Raw genomic sequence first — 16304 nt, 5'->3', positions numbered from 1 at the left:
TGCTACTTCATATTATTTTGGTGTTAGTTATGAGTTTGATATTTATTCATAGCTAAAATCATAGTAACAGGGCAAGTGAGTCAAAAAGGAAGAGCAGAAATAGGTAGAAGAGGTGAATGACAGAATACTGGCAGATGGGCAAGGACCTAAATTATGACAATTTTAATGACTAGTCCAAAAATGTAACTGTTCAAATGTTATGATACAGTGGAGGTGCTGGCTAGGTAATTGTCTGAAAAGACAGGCATCAGGCTGTTTTTTGGGGGGTTGGAAGGGAGCAAAGTAAGTTTGACATCATTGTGCAGAGTAGAAAAGATTTGTTAAGTTTGCCTGGAGGAGAAAGAATGTCTGATACTCCAAGGCAATTTCTCCACAAGTGACGGTAGCAGGAACTAGGAGTGGCCCTGGAGAGCTGCAGCTCTGCTGAGGTCCCCTGGCCTGCATGCTGTGTGAGACCTGTGTGCTTTGCCTGAGCTGCTGGGGTACCTCTTCCAGCTTAGTTTCATCTGGAAGGAATCTGGTCTTTGCTTGGGGACTGCAGTAAGTGGGGCGTTCTGGCTTCAGAAGCACGCTGCTACATGAAACTCAAACACTGTAATGGGAAGGGGCAGAAGGAGTACTCAGAATGTGCTATTTCATGTTACAGGTGCTGGTGGCATGTGGAACTGAAAGCAGTGAAAGTCCAAAGGACTAGGGCACCAGAGGAGGTCACCAGGAGCTCTCATGCCTTATAAGCCCTGCAGGAAAGAGAAAGGGAGACTGATTCATTGGTTGATGAAAGCCTCTAGGTAAAGTTGGTGCATATCTGAAGTCTACAGTGATTTAGTACTCGGGATGGATTGCCTTCTGACATAGTGCCTGGGAAATTTTGATAGGGCTAGAAGTGCTTTGTAGCACCCGCTCTGTTAAGTGTGCAAAACTAATGCACAACAGTCCCAGGCTTTTGATAGTGCAGTTTTTATAGATCTTTTTCTCATGACATTCTGGAATACGCTTTACTGAGTTGGAAGGCTTCCCTGGTCATTGACATTAGTGCTATGAAATAACATTGCTGCTAGCTGGCAGTTTACTCTGTAGAAGGATGCTTGTGATTTTCAAAGACTGCTTTCCAAATGGAATCACTATGGTAAATGAACCCTTTAAAGCATACACTCACAAAACTTAGGTCAGGAGAGTGTTGATTCTTCAGTCTTTGTGAGTCACTTCCACTGTAACATTCTCTGGAATCATTCATTTTTGAGAGTTTAAGATGACTGATTGGTAATGTGGAGTTATCATAGATTCAAAGGTATTTCCATGTTCCCTTTCAATGTGCCATTTCATACCATATTCTCACAGACTGTTACATGAAAGTACAATTTTACAGAGCAGGGGCACAGAGAAAGAATAAATGATGGAGATAAGTCTGTGTAAGGAAATATGTCACAGAACTGCTGATCTTAGTTTCCTTGTATTACAATATTTATTCTCTTGACCTGCTCTCTTGTTCTGCAGCACAGGTTCATCCCCTTTGTGCTGCAGCTCTTGGTCATCCCATTCAGCATGGACAAAAAGGCTGCACAGCATTCAGGTGAGTCTGGAAGCTGATAGGATTCTTGACTTTAGTGACAGCATTATGTCAAATAATGTGATGGTTAGCTGAGACAAATGCATTTAATGCCTAAGTATAGTGTGTTTCTATATGCCAGTACTTTGGAAACAAGGAAAGCAAAAAATGTATGATAAGGTTGTTGTCAAGAACTGTTCTTGCTACAAGCAATGGGCACAACACTGCGTTTTAAAGTTTGCTAAAATGATTTGCTGTTAAAGATTTTGGCTTGTGAAAGGCGATGAAATGCACCAGCACACCACAGACATAGTTACTAGATCTTATCAGTAGTTGTGAAGACACATTTTGACAATGTTAAGATTTTCCAGACCTCCTTTAAAATGACTGTGATGCCTCCCTAAATGTGCCCATTATCTGTCCAAGAGCAGTTGACCTTAATTGCTTCTGAGCAATATTTCCTTGGAACCTCTCAGTCAACAATCCAGAGAAGTCTGAATGAATCTCTACTTAGAAACTGGCCATATTCAATCTATAAAGTATGTAGATTTTTTTCCCTTGGGGAAAGGCTGAAGAGCACAATAGGTGCAGGATGTGGAGGGAAGAAGCAGTGCCCTGACCCTACAGCATTTCTGCATGTTGAGTCAGGGAATGACATTTAAACAATTCTCACTGCACCCAATATGAAAAACTATGGTGCAGATCAAATTGCTGGCTGTACTCTGAGAGAAATGAGGAGGAAAAAAGGTCAAGGCATCTGTTGATAGGTACCCTCTTTTATGTTTTAGGTATTGGGAGAGCATACCAGCAAACTAAATGGGTCTTGAGGACCCATTTTTTCTTTTTTTAAATCTTCATTTCTTTCTCTGAGGTAATGAATGGCTCTGGACTTTCCATCTTTAGGGCTGGTGGTTTCCACACCACAGTGATTCAGCCAGCATGAACTCTTGACCAAATCCCAGTTTGTTTCCTGGTTTTGATTTTCTAAAATATTTTGCATTTAGCAGGGCATAAAGGCCTTCCTACTATGTGACAGAGTAAGAAGGAGAGCCATGACCCTTCTGCTGGCTAGCTTTCATGGGACAGCTCACTGTTGTTCTGAAAACTTTGCAACTGAAGCAGTTAAAAGGATTCACTGAATTTTGACTGAAACACAGACTGAATTCTTACATGCTCCAGGCTTTTTGATGCTGTGTTTTTATGTGGAATTTCCTTTGAGGGTTAATAAGGTTCAATTTTTATTTGAAAAATATGATCTGCCTGAAATGGTCTAAGTTTAATCAGTGTGTTATTGCATGAGAAAGTCATGTATATTTGCCTACTTGCAAGATAAATAGATTAGTATTGCCAATAATTTCAGGGGATAGTAAGTTGTTAAAATAACATGGAGGACCCTTTCCTTTGTCTTGCTGGATGTGTTTGGTGACTGAATTCTCTGGGGTGCCCTGTTTAGGGAATATGCTGGTGGTTTTCCCTGTTACCTTATAAGTAGTAAGCTCAGTAAGGATTTAGAATAGCTTGACTGTGGAATTTTAAACACTGAGAGAGAGATGATAGACAGGAAATCTATAGCCTGGGAAATCTACGAATGAAAGAAATTATACCCTGAAAATAAAACTTCTAAGTGTTAACTGACTTTCAGACTTCCATGCTTTGCAAAATCAGACATTTCACTGAAGGAAAGCATTCCAGGCTGCTTTTGAGAAACCTGGTGTTTGCTTCAAGTGACAGAGAATATTACTAAATTGTCTTATTGAAAAGGATCCTTCAGATTACAGTGCTGTCACTGTATTAGAGTGGTGTGGCCACAGGTGGGACTTTGACACCTGAGCCAACACAGGCAGCTTTTCAAGTAGTGCAATGTCCCAGATTGGTCAAGACCTAAATGCTCTGTTCCATTACAGCCTCACTGCCACTCCCAGGGAAAGAGCCCAGGCCTTGTGTGATTCAAGCTGGTCACCCTAGCCTGCTGAAGACCAAATCCCTGTCCTGAGGACCTTGGTGAAGTTGTGACCATATCAGCTACTTCTTGGTTCCTGCCAAAGGCCTCTGGCTGCCCATTCAGCTGTGTGTAAAAACATCTTTCTGCCAAGTAAGTGTGAATAATCTTGCCCAGCTTCTTGGCATTTCTTGGCATGGAGTTAACCCTATGGCTCTGAAGGAAGTTTCAAAGGACATGCATTAACCCAGGGATCCAGTGCTTCTGGGGGTGAATGAGGCATGAATGATCAAAGCATGGTTGGGTTGATTCAGAGGTAGGGAACTGGTAGGAGACAGCACCTCTGCATGAGGATGAGGAGTTACTGCTCCCACTGAGAGTTAGGGATGAGTAGGTAGAGAAATGTGGACCTCCATGTGTGGAACTGGAATGAGGAAGGGAGAAGCTGGGGGTCAGGGTATGGAAGTCTGCCATGAAGCTGGTACAGATCCAGGGGTTTCAAAAGATACTGAGGGAGATGACTGGAGTGGGACTTGGGGTCAGTGGTCAAAAGAAGGGCGCCCTGTGCTTGCAGGACATATATTCTATTCTATTCAGTACCCACTTGCCCCTACAAACAAGAGAGAGATTCCTATGTGGGTCTGCAGTTTTGAAAGCATATATTTATTTTGTATACCTCCATGATTAGGAGGCAAATTTAGGGCTTATCTACTTGGGGAAATCCCTGTAAAATAGGTTGGGTATGAATTTACAGCCTACTTAAGACCCAGAATAAATGCAGTGTAAATTCACACTTTAGCTTACTTCACAGGAGCTCCCCCGCAGAATCAAACCCTCAGAGTCACCTCTGTACCTCAGTCTGGTGCTGAAAGTGAGTGGAAGCTTTTCGAAATGTGGGCCTCCAGTTCCATTTTTATAGCTGGGTTTTTCTGTCTCCTGGGGCTTTTTGCAGCTGCTGTAAATCACTGTTGCTTTGCTGAGGCTGGGCCAGTTTGCGCTGATCAGGATCTGACCCTCTGCCTCAAGTAAGCTTTTATTATCAATTGGCCAGAGAGTATTTTCCTTTTTACTGGCTTCTTTATTAAGCTTGTTCATTCACTCCCACCACTACCGATGTCTTTTTTTCTTTTTACTATTTTTCTCTCTGTGAATTTTATGTCAATTGTGTCTTTCCTCCCATGTAATTTCCTGATAGTGAACTAGTGACAGAGTGGGCTGCTGGTATTTAATCTTGTGGCTGTAGAGGTCAGGGTGTTTTTGATACAGACAAATACTCCATTACAGTAGAGTCACAGAAAGTTTCCTTTTCAACCTGAAAGGAGAAGGAAATGCACTCTCCACTAGTGGGCTTTCAAGAATTACTTCTGTGAGCTGAACTTATACTAAAGGCCAGTTTGGTAATGTTCTGTGAGCAAGGAGAAAAAAAAAAAAAAGAGGAAGATAATATTTTTTCTTCCTCTTTTTGCCAGATTTGGCTTGAGTCTTGGCTCCTTATCAGATTAGAGTCCTGCAGAGAAGATAACAACTCTTTGCACTGTGAATTGTTGAAGAAATGGATATTGCTGATGTCCAGCTGAAAGAGCATAAGGATTTAAACCTTAAAGTTCTCTCTCTGCTTCTGTGGTTTAGGGAAACTTGCTTCTTCACAGGAAGAACTAAGTAATAAGGCAAATACATAGCACAATACATTTCTTGCTATACTGTAGGACAAGACCAAAAAGACTGCCCCTGTCTACTTTATGGCAGTTTAATTTAAATTTATTAGACTGCTGCCAGGTATACACAGGAGTCTAATCCTGTAATCCATGGATGACTGTAGGTATGCAATATTGCAGTGTTTCCTATGCATGGAGTAATTGGACTTAAGATGTGCTTTCTGCTTCTCAAGGGAGAGGCAAATATAACATCATATTGTCTTACTGTTCACTTCTTGAACTTGGCTGAGTTGCCCTTTATTAGAAAGGGTTGAAGGAACAGAAAATGCAAGATAATAAATATTTATGTCCCAAACATGACATAGCATCATTAATCATTAATTTTTTGAAGACATTAAATTATTCTTTCTGTCTAATTACTTGATTTGTGCCACCAGTTTGCTTAAATTTGTTTCTGTGGTAACCTGAGTTATTTTATGACTCTTTATTCTACAGAAAATTTAATACTGATTTACTGATTTCCTCTTTAAATTCAGTCAAAAATCCTATTTGCTAAGTTAAGAAACCTATAATTGGAATGAAAACATGCATTACCTTGCATTGCCTGAGCTGTTTGATTGTTGATTTTGACATGTGCTTTAATAATAAAACACATATTTTTGTTAGAAAGATACTCTTTCCTTTTCCCAACTATTCTGGCATTAAACCTGTATACAAAAAAATAGGCTGAAGTGTAGTTAAAAGTTTGGTTAATTTAAGTGTGGAAGCATGTTATCAGTTGAAAAATGTTGTTTGAAAGATAACTTTGAGGTTGAAGTTGTTCTATTACTGGAATGAACATGGCAAGGTCAGATGCAGACCAAGTGAAAAGAAAGTCAATTGATGTGATGTGTTGGCACACATTTCTGGTAGGTGTAAGTCATGACTGTTGCATACACTTGATAGTCTTCTCCCATCGTTCATAGTCTGATTTGTATTATTTATGATATACTTGCAGGGAAGAAACTGTGTCCTCCTGCTACTCTTGCTTTGTGGTGTATCTCTCCACAGCACATACAGCCTGGTTAACTTATAAGCCTAAGAAGTATAAGAAGTAGGATCCTACAGGGAGTTGCACAGGACAAAGTGCTGTAAGTAGTTCTCTGAAAGCATTCAGCTTATATTGCATAATAAACATATTTCAATTGGTGGCATACACTTCAATGTGACTGATCTTTCAAAAGCTGGTTGATGAGAGATGTTGTCATAAGTGTCTGGACCTCAGTGGAGCAGTCAGTTCCTGGCTACCTAATGCTGTGAGCTGACTCAAACAGCAACCCTTTTTCTTTCCAGATGTAGCTGACATAGACATTTGCTCTTCTGCCTCAGCCACACGGTTCAAGCCCAGCCAGATAAATATGTCACTGCCATTGCAGTTTCTATGCCAAATCTATGTGTGAAGACATCTCAAAGGCTCTGGTCAAAATTCCCATGTAAAAAGAATAGTTAGGGTTTTGCATATGGAGAACAATCAGAAATCAGCAAAATGTTTAATGCAGAATGATGTATGTCACTGGCAGTCTTCACACCTACAAGAAGTTTTTTCAGAGCCTGACTGTGCTGTATTTCATCTAGCTACCTGCTTTATGTGTTTAGAATGAAAATGCATAAAATCCCATTCCCTCCAGGAGATAAAGGGACATGTCATACCACACAGCTGGATGTTTCAGAGCCAGTCAAACTGCCTGGACCTGTTCCAGTGGGCCTTGAACAGCCCTCTGATGGACATGGCAGAACCCTCACTGCAGAAAGGGCAGCTGCTCTGGGAATACCGGAGCACTAGGTCTGTGCATGTAAGTATTGTGCCTCTGTATGATGTAGTGGATCCCTTGGGTTGTTTCTGGCAATGCAGCTCTTTCTGAGAGAAGCCTGGCAGAAGCCTTGAGACCAGGAGGAGAGTCTATCTGCTTTCCCACTGGCAGAGCCTTGTTCTTCCCTGCCCTTCCCCAGAAATGCAGCTTGGGCCCAAGCAGACCTTCTCTGGAAGGTTTAAAAGTACTGCAGAAGCCAAGCAAAGGATATAAATCAAAGCTATGGTGAAAGCCTGAGGTTGCAAGTGTATGTCTGGACAGGAAGATTCATGCAGGACACCAGGATCATGTGGAATGAATCTCATGACCTAGTTTTCAGACTCTTGTATCAATTCATTTATTTTCTGACTGAAAACATAGATGGCATGTGAATTGGCAGTGGCCTTCATATTGGGCAGATGTGTGATACACATCTACACACAGGCCGTGGCACACTCGAGTTTCGTGTGGAACAGCTGTTGACTTCTACAGGAATTGCCACTTGTGTTACTGTAATTAATACTAGTGTGTTTGGATTACTGCTTTCATTTTATCTTTGTAAGCTTATTGTGTCAAGAAGCCACAGTCAGAGTTCCTTTTTTATTTGTCTTGACCACTGGATACATTCAAAAGAAAAGGCCATTCAGGTAGGCTATATTTTATCCTTCTTGAGCTATCTGGAGGCCAGGTCTGTAGTCTAAGCAACATGTACAGGCACTCTTGTGTGTCTCCTTCTTCACTGAAGGTGGCCAGAGTGATTCATTATGTATTTAGGAGAGTGAATCATACAGCAGCACTGCCTGTCTTTGTTGGTGGTGGAGAGAGCCAGGACAATTAGCTAAGCCTAGGCATTAACTCTAGGCTAAAGGGGTATGGTTTTCTTGCTCAGAGCCAGGGAAGTATGAGTTCCAATTAGCAGTGTTTAAATGCAAATGAGCATTAAAAGAGCCTGGAGTGCTGCATGTCTGCAAAGGCATCTGTTGCCTACAGACACACTGATTTGCTGCAGATGCTTGAGCATACTGCATATGCCCAGAGCTCCTCTTTGCCATGTCTTCAGTGAACATCTCTTGCATGACGAGATACAGAGAGATGTTCCCTTTTGCTGACTCTGCAGGGGCAGTTGTAACTTCTGGCAGGATCTGCGTAGACAAGTAGGTGGGACATATCTTATAGCCTAGTAAAAGGTTCTAGTGGAGTTTGTCTGTCAGAAACGCCACTCCTAGTTTTCTTTTGCCAGCAGTATGTCTAGGTCAGAGGCTGGAGAAAAGTACAGTAATTTCACGATTATAAGCCGCACTGAGTATAAGCCGCACTTCTGCGTTTCAGCAACTTTTCATTCTCTGTCCATACATAAGCTGCACCTGATTATAAGCCGCAGGTTACAATACAGAGTGTGATAAAAGGTATCTATTCTATCACCATCTGTTGAGGGTGGGGGCAGTGATCCTTATCTCCGTGGGAGATATTCTGCTAATGGGCCAACCATTGAAACCAGGCAGGGCATTGTTCTTTATCTTTTCACAACCCATCCTTCCTCCAGCCAGTCATTTTCTGCTCATGGCCATTGAGTCCCACTGTGGGACTGATAAAATTACTGCATCCCATTGGGAGTTGCTCCAGCCAGAGGGAAGAGCCCAACATTTCTTACTAAAATAAAAACAGAGGTTTTGGGACACTAAGGTAGCCCCTTTCTCCACTGGACTCCAGAGGAAAACCGGATTTCTCCACATCACCACTGGACCTCCAGAGGGAAACTGCACGTTCTGCAGGAGCACTGCTCCAACTGAATCACATCTGTCACTGCAGGAGGATGCAGCCACCATGGAATGGGACTGCTACCAACACCCTGCCTGACAGGGTGTCAGGTTGTACTCTGACTTTGTCAGGGTTTGGAGTTTGTTTCTTTGTAGTACTGTATTTCTATTTTAATTTCCCTAGAAAAGAACTGTTATTCCTAATTCCCATATCTTTGCCTGAAAACCCCTTGATTTCAAAATTATAATAATTTGGAGGGAGGGGGTTTACATTCTCCATTTCAAAGAGAAGTTCCTGCCTTTCTCAGCAGACACCTGTCCTCCAAACTAAAACAGCAACTTTTTGTTCTTTGTCCATATATAAGCCGCACCTGATTATAAACCGCACTTTGGGTTCGGACCAAAATTTTAGTCAAAATGGTGCGGCTTATAATCGTGAAATTACTGTATACTGGTGTGAAGATGCTCTGCACTGAAAGTTTGTTCCCCTTCCTGTGGGAGGGGGCCTCTTAGGTCAATGTTGTTTCTTTCATTCACCAAGCAAGGTAGGGGCCACTTCAGAGTTAGAGACCTTTTATGTTAGCATGGTGCAAAAAAGGCATTTGTTATAATAGTGCATTGAAATATTAAAGTTGTATCTTTACAGGTTCTGGAAGAACTCTGAGAAAAAGAGGGCTGCTGTGAGTCTCACTTCACTGTCATCAAGTTATTTCTACTGGACAGTGTGAAAAACAAATCAGGAATTCTTAGATGCCATCTCTTGGAGAGAATGAATCTGGATTCAGTGCAGCTGGATGTAGAAAGCTAAGGCCTAGCAACAACTGCAGGGTGCAGTTACTACTTCATCTTCTTTTTGTAGGTATGTAAATATGGTCTTAGATTATTTGATTTATCTAGTTCAGGCATGTTTTAGTTTTAGGGTTGGCATTCAAATCTAAGACTTCTTCTGGGGATACTCTGAATTATTTCATAATGATGAGAAATCCTGGGGAGGTATCTCAGTGTTTACAGAGGGATATCTTGCTGTACCACACTCCATATATATCAACGCAGCCAAATCTCCTTCTATGTTATAGTTTAATTAGCTCCACTTCTTGAGTCATAATCTGTTTCTCTGGGGCTGAGGCACGCATACACACACACACAAAAAACAAAATTGGAAATGTGAAGAAGTAATTGTGATCTTTGCCACTTGGATTTCGTACTATCTGTTAACATGACTTCTTGTAAAGTCCATTTCCAATTTGTTGAATTAGAGTTTCATGCCATGGATGACATTTCCTTTCATTGTGAAGTTGTCAGATGTAGCTCCCCTGAGAAAACCATCCTACCAGTCTGAGATCTGGGGCATAACTCTCTCCTGCTTCTGAAAAACAGCATTGGAGTTTACTCTACCTGAGGATCTAGCCCATAAAATCCTTCAAAGGAAAATTCTAACTGGACAGAGAGCCAAAATGTCATCCCAGAGGACCAGATGCCATGAAAACCTTTGGAGAGTTTCCCCAGATGTGCTGGATGCATCTCGAGTTCTCAGCCACAGATCTTTGAATGTCTTCTCAAAAATATTACTTTACTATTAACTTGCTCTATTTACCCCTCTGTTAGAAGGGCTGGTATTTCTGATTTTTTATCCTCTATTTCACTACTTCTGTCTTCCAAAAACAATGTATTGGAGGGATTTCAAGAGTTGATATTTCCAGAGCTGGCCAGCCTGTGCCTTTGAGGAGATGTTTGTAGCTGTTGACTGCTTCAAAGGTGACTCTCACATTGGAGCAACATCATATACAGAGATCTCTGTGTTTACCAGGGCTGTGGAGTCTAGTCCAATCTCCTGGCTGGGGTGAAAGTGATAGATTGCTACACCAGCATCTCTGGGATTCCCAAACCATCCTGCTGTGGAAAAACAGGGTTTGATCAACCTGTCCTCATATCAGTTCCTCCTGGACTTCCCCCACCTCGCAGCTCACTGAGATCAGTGGCACTTACTGATCTCAGGAGTGTGGTTTGTTAGTCTGGCTGCTCCAGGGCAGTCTGTCCCTCTGCTACAGTGTTATTCCTCGATCTGTTCTTACAGCCCTACACTTTGAACCCCCTGCAAGTAGCATCTTCTGATGCTCCACTGTTGCAGCAGACCTCTCCTTCGGGGTAGAAATGAGCCAAGACACTGACTCATTTAACAACATGAAAAGGGTCCCAGTTTATTCCTTTCAGTGAGTATCCATCCTGATTCCAACTAATCACTGACTTAGTGGGTGCATGCACCCACTGCAGAGCCGAGCTGCAGACCCAGACTGACCTCACAGCAGATTCCTTACAGCAGCAAGTCTCTTTCCCATTCAGTAATTCTCCAGTCCTTTTGAAGTATTCCCTCAGTACCTTCTGTTCCTTGTTCCTCAGGGTTCCTCTGCCTCCTCCAGGTTCTCTTTCTCCAAGATCCTTGGCCAGCTAACCCACCCCTTTTCTCACACTTACTTTTATTAGTCACAGCAGTGACCCCTTAAGGACAAGGCTATTCTTTGGTAATTAGTGTAGCTGTGACCTATCAGGGGCAAGGTCACCTGTAATCTCTCCTACACCTGCACTTCACTCAGCTTTTTGAAAGGTTTTCCTTGAGTGTCCACTTTTCCCCACGTTGGTTACCACTTTTCATGCTTTTCTGATAATTCTCACTGGTGTGCTGAGTCATGGCACCATGTATGACAACTCTGTCCTCTGTCACTGTTAACCAGCAATCACATTTCACTCATCTTGTCCTTACGAGCTGCAGAGGCTAATGGCATCAAGCTAATGGCAACATTTTCTGGTCCCATCTTCTTTCTGGGTCATGTGGTGATCAATAAAGAGCAGAGGGAGTATGAAGCAGTTACAAGAGATCAAAGTCTCTCTTGTAACCTGCACAGAGAGTAACCACCTTTCTAAAAAAGGAACAGAAAATAGCAGCTTGTGTCACTTTGTGTAACAATGATTGCAAGAAGAATGGGAAATAGTACACTTCCCTCATGTCTTTTGTAGCTTCAGGAATAGATGAATGACAATTTTTGGTTCCTTCTCAGATTGAGGAGTGGATGACTAATATCATTGTGACTGATGCCATCTAATTGGCTCAAAAGAATTTTCTGGTGATTCTCATGATTAGCATCACTTCCCATCATGTGCAAACCATTGGAGAGCAAAGACCTCCATTTGAACTGTCATGATATGAAGAAGATGTAAAAGTGCTGGGTTTCTGAAGCAATTCAATGTATATAAAGTATGTATGAATCAGTATTCTGATCTTCCTGTGCAGCAAGTCATGATGACTGATCTGTTTCTTTAGTTGCTAATTATATTATGTTAAAAAATACTTGGTGTTCAAGTGACTTTTATGCAAAAATTCTGTGAGACTGAAATTTAGTTAAGACTTGCCAGGATTGTATTACTGAAATACTTTGCTTTGAGTCAGTTTGATGCTTTTCAAAACAGTTTGTTGAGCTGGGTTGCTGTGTGTTACTTAATATTGAGTCTGAGCCATTTGTGTGAACTGCTGTGGTATTTTTGGGACAGGAAGCATTGTATCCTGATTATTTCTTACAGCCACTCCCATTTCTGCATTATCTAACCAAGGGTGTGTTGCAATCTCTCCTCTTACCTAGTGTAGTGCTGGATCATGGGAAAAAGCTTGGACACAGAGGCTTATTTTAGACAGATGAGACAAACTGAAGTCAAACTGGGTCAGATCAAAATATTTTGCTTTGGTTCAGCTCACTGAATTTAAGTGTTTCAATTCAGGAATACCAAACTACTTCATTTTCAATTCAAAAGTGTGGAAATAACATTTTTGGCACTTGCTAACGTTGTACTTTGAAGGCAGGGATGTGAATTATGAAGAAATAAAGCTCACAGGGCAACTTTCACCAACTTAGTGCTCAGTTTGAAAGAGGTCAGTGCAAAGGTTTAGAAAAGTGAATATTACAGCAGCACCTTTGGAAGGTTAAGAAGGAAGCATCAGTACAAATATGGGAAAAGGACTTGACATTGTATCAATAGAGTCAAATGAAATATTTCATAGATATGTTAGAAATTTGCTGGGATCAGTTGCAGGACTGGAGCATTCATACAGTTCCTTCTGTTAGGACAGGCTTGGAGAAATGAAGAAGCATTATCCAGCTTGTCCTGAAGTTCTGGAGTAATGGAGGCCAGACTTGTCTGGGTGAGGATAGAAAGAGCAGAGCCTCTTTGACAGGTAGGTGTAATTAGAGCCACCTGCCTGGGACAAGTGGAGGGATGATTTTGAACAACTCTTGGAAGCACTTATTAGTGGCAAGGGACACTGTGTGGGTATTGCTTGGAAAGGCAATAGGCAAAACGCCCTTAATGTATCACCATGGTAGGATATATCGAGGCAATTCTGTTTCACAAGGTAGCAGTTATTAGGGAGATATTTTAAATGAGCTTTACCAAGCAAGATTTACTTGTCCACAGAATCACAGAATGGTCTGGGTTGAAAGGGACCTTTAAAGGCCATCTGGTCCAAGCCCCCTTCAGTGAGCAGGGACATTTGCAACTCAGCCAGGTCACTCAGAGCCCAGTCCAGCCTGACCTTGAGTGTTTCCAGAGATGGAGCATACACCACCTCTCTGGGCAACCTGTATCATTGTTCCACCACCTTTGTTGTAAAAAATCACTTCCTTACATGCAGTCTAATTCTGACTTACTTTAGTTTAAAAACATCATGCCTTGTCCTATCCTACAGGCTTTCCTAAAAAGCTTGTCCCTAGCTTTTTCACAAGTCCCCTTTAAGTATTCTAAAGAAGGAAGTGTTAATGAAGTTGAGGATTTACTCAAGAAAGAGATTTGGAGTCCTGGACAGATAGTAGGACAGATTTGTCAGACAGTTTGTGTGGACCTAAATTGTAAGATGGTTTGAAAACGTAATTTCGAAGAGCAATTAATATTTAACTGATGTAATTTCTCAGCTTATAGGGCAACTAGTGTGCAGTGGATATCATATAGATATTCTGATATTAGTATAGCTCTTGATTTTTCAACATCTTTCATTCATTATATTCTCTGACTCTGCTATCAGTCAAAATCTGGGGGATAAAACTGGATAATTTGATCCAGTCAAAGTTGCCTGGTTGGACAAATATGAGATAAAGTGAAGAAACACAGCTCAAGTGTTAGGAGTATGTTCTCTAATTGCATGAGTAGTAAAATCATGGCACAAGTTACTTAGGGAGAAAGAGGCATATTCTTGTCTGAATTTTTGCTAGAAAAAGTGTGATGAATGTTTTTCAGAGATGGTTTTAGTTATTTATTCTGTTTTAGAGCAAGGAAAGAGATTAAATAATCCCTCCAAATCACTTCTAGGCATAGCTTTTTAAGATTCTCTTAAATGGGCAATTGAGGTCTTTTAAGATCACTGCTTCTTGGGTGGGGTCAGGACAAGGATAGACCTTGTACTGTGGAAATTCTCCTTAGGGCAGGTGGTCATACAAGAAAAAGTTGTGGGTTTCACAGAACTTCGGACAAGAATGCCCAGTTTCCCAGGTTGGAATACTGCGCATCAGACCAGTATAAACATTCCTGGAAGCTGCAACAGATTATGTCAAAGTGTTAAATATGTTTTAGCATGAGCCTACTTTTTGTTGAAGAGCTGTGCTCCGTTGTTTCTATTCAGTCCTTGCCTGAGATACACATGTAAACTCTTGCTGCTTCAGCAGGTAGTGTGGTCAGACTAAAGGAGAGTGTGGTGTCTGGGCCAGGTGACTTCAGGCTCACAATGATTTGTTGGTGATTTTAAGCAAACAGAGAGGAAAGGCTCATTAGCACTCCTCTTTCTCCCCTTCCTCTTCTCATCCCATCCCTCTCATTACTTCTTCTGCTCCTTGTAGGGCCAGGGACTTGTCCTTTTTTCTGAGTGGTGACCACATGGCCAAGCTCTCTGCAAAGCCCTGACTTGCTGGTGATAGCCACATAACTTCATGGCCATCACGAGTTTCTTCCAGACTACCTTGTCCTTGCTGCATGGATGATTGTTGCTTGTGAAGCAGGGTCTGAATTAGCAAATTAAAAACTTTCAATAGTTCTCTGTATTTTATATTGAGTTACAGAACTACTGATCTAGTTGACTGCATGGATTTGCAACCAGCAGCTCAGCAGCTGCTTCATGAACCCTCCTTCCAGGAGGGGAACATCACTAAGATGGGAAAGTTAGATGCTGAGGAGTGGGAATTGGTCTAATCATCCCAAGAGAAATCCTCCCCATTTGTGAGTCAAAGCCTGCTGTCTCTTGCCTGAGATGAAGGGAATCTCCCAAGGGCAGCTAATCTTGCACTATCTCACCACTTGAGATCAAACATCATGATATTGGGTCATTATATACTTCTATAAGTGCATGCAAACCTAATTCAGATTCCCATATAGCTCTAGCCAAAACACAGGCCAAATCATGATCCAAATAACCTCCTCCTCAGCCCACCTTCATTGCCATTCTGTTTCAGTGGCAAATGCAGCATAGAAAAGATGCCTGAATGCTTAATTCAGAAATTTACTGTTTAAGGCGTTACTTGTATGAACACCAGCGTAACACATAGAATACCAATGCCCTAAATTTAGCAGTTTAGTCTGAGTCATTTTCACTATGTGGGAGGGCTGTGAAGACACTCCACAGAGTGGAGAAACTTGCTGGTGGTGTCTGTCCAATGAGATTTTTTTTTAAGTCAGAACACAGCAGAAGTACAGATATGTTTGTGAGTAAAATGCAGTGTAGTTGCAGGCTCCAGCACAGGAGAGGGGTGGTGTTGCTCTCCACCCACTTCAAAAGCTGAAGTCAGGTTTGACTGATAAGTATCTCTGATGCTGAAATAGGTACAGAATTTGTCATGACAGCAACACACAGACAGAGGTAAATACTCTGGCAGTGTGATTTGGAGGGACATGATGTGGTGTAATCCCCAGATTTGTCTGTGCAATTGCATCTTATTTTCAGATTTCCTAGTGACAGCAGCTGAGTTGATACAATCCTACATGAAACCAACCAGCAGGCAAAAGTTATCCCTGGGTTCATTCAGTGAGGGGTGAAATGTTGTTCCACTGAAGACCATGTGCCTTTTGCCACATAAGTCATCCAGCAGGGGTAAAGGTACACACACAGTCTTTGAAATAGATGTGGGCACGAGTCATTAGGTGTGGATGTGAAGGAGGCATTTAGACGTGGTATTCTGAACTGGCGACACCTTCCTGCCAGTCTGGATTTTATTCTTGCTCCATTAGTCTTTCTTAATGAATGCAGCTGATTTGAAGTTGATATAAATTTAACAATTCCATTTTGGAGGTTCTTCCTGGGACCCTATGGAATGAAGCTGCTCCTCTCCTCCTAACTTCAGTGCCTTATTTTAGTCAGAATTGATAATGTTTTTATTCTGAATCAAAGTTAATTCTACGCCAACCCCTGCTGTCTGTGTGGAGAAATGAACCAAGCAAAGATGAAGGATGTTTTCATGCACTGTCTTGTGTCTGATATCAGTGGCAGATGTGTAAACATACTCAGGCTTGACCCTGTACCTTGATTCTCATAAGTGGTGCCACAGAGGTCAG

General features: G+C 41.7%; 1 long non-coding RNA gene across 9 annotated transcripts in view; it reads left to right on the top strand.

Annotated features, from left to right (window-relative positions):
- The window catches only part of LOC116999811, a 56608-nt gene that overhangs the window by 17436 nt on the left and 22868 nt on the right, over positions 1-16304 (top strand). For 3 of the 9 annotated variants that reach the window (XR_004418615.1, XR_004418609.1, XR_004418610.1), the window contains exons 2-7: positions 647-788; positions 1495-1570; positions 3451-3638; positions 6138-6270; positions 6808-6972; positions 9373-9585. This is a non-coding gene — a long non-coding RNA (uncharacterized LOC116999811). The remainder of the gene's footprint in view (positions 1-646; positions 789-1494; positions 1571-3450; positions 3639-6137; positions 6271-6807; positions 6973-9372; positions 9586-16304) is intronic. The other 6 variants (XR_004418611.1, XR_004418614.1, XR_004418612.1 and 3 more) reach the window with 6 other exon arrangements.

This window comes from Catharus ustulatus, chromosome 8, assembly GCF_009819885.2.
Source record: "Catharus ustulatus isolate bCatUst1 chromosome 8, bCatUst1.pri.v2, whole genome shotgun sequence".
NCBI lineage: Eukaryota > Metazoa > Chordata > Aves > Passeriformes > Turdidae > Catharus > Catharus ustulatus.
The sequence above is the reverse complement of the archived record's forward strand: the minus strand, read 5'-3'. Positions and strand labels throughout refer to the sequence as shown.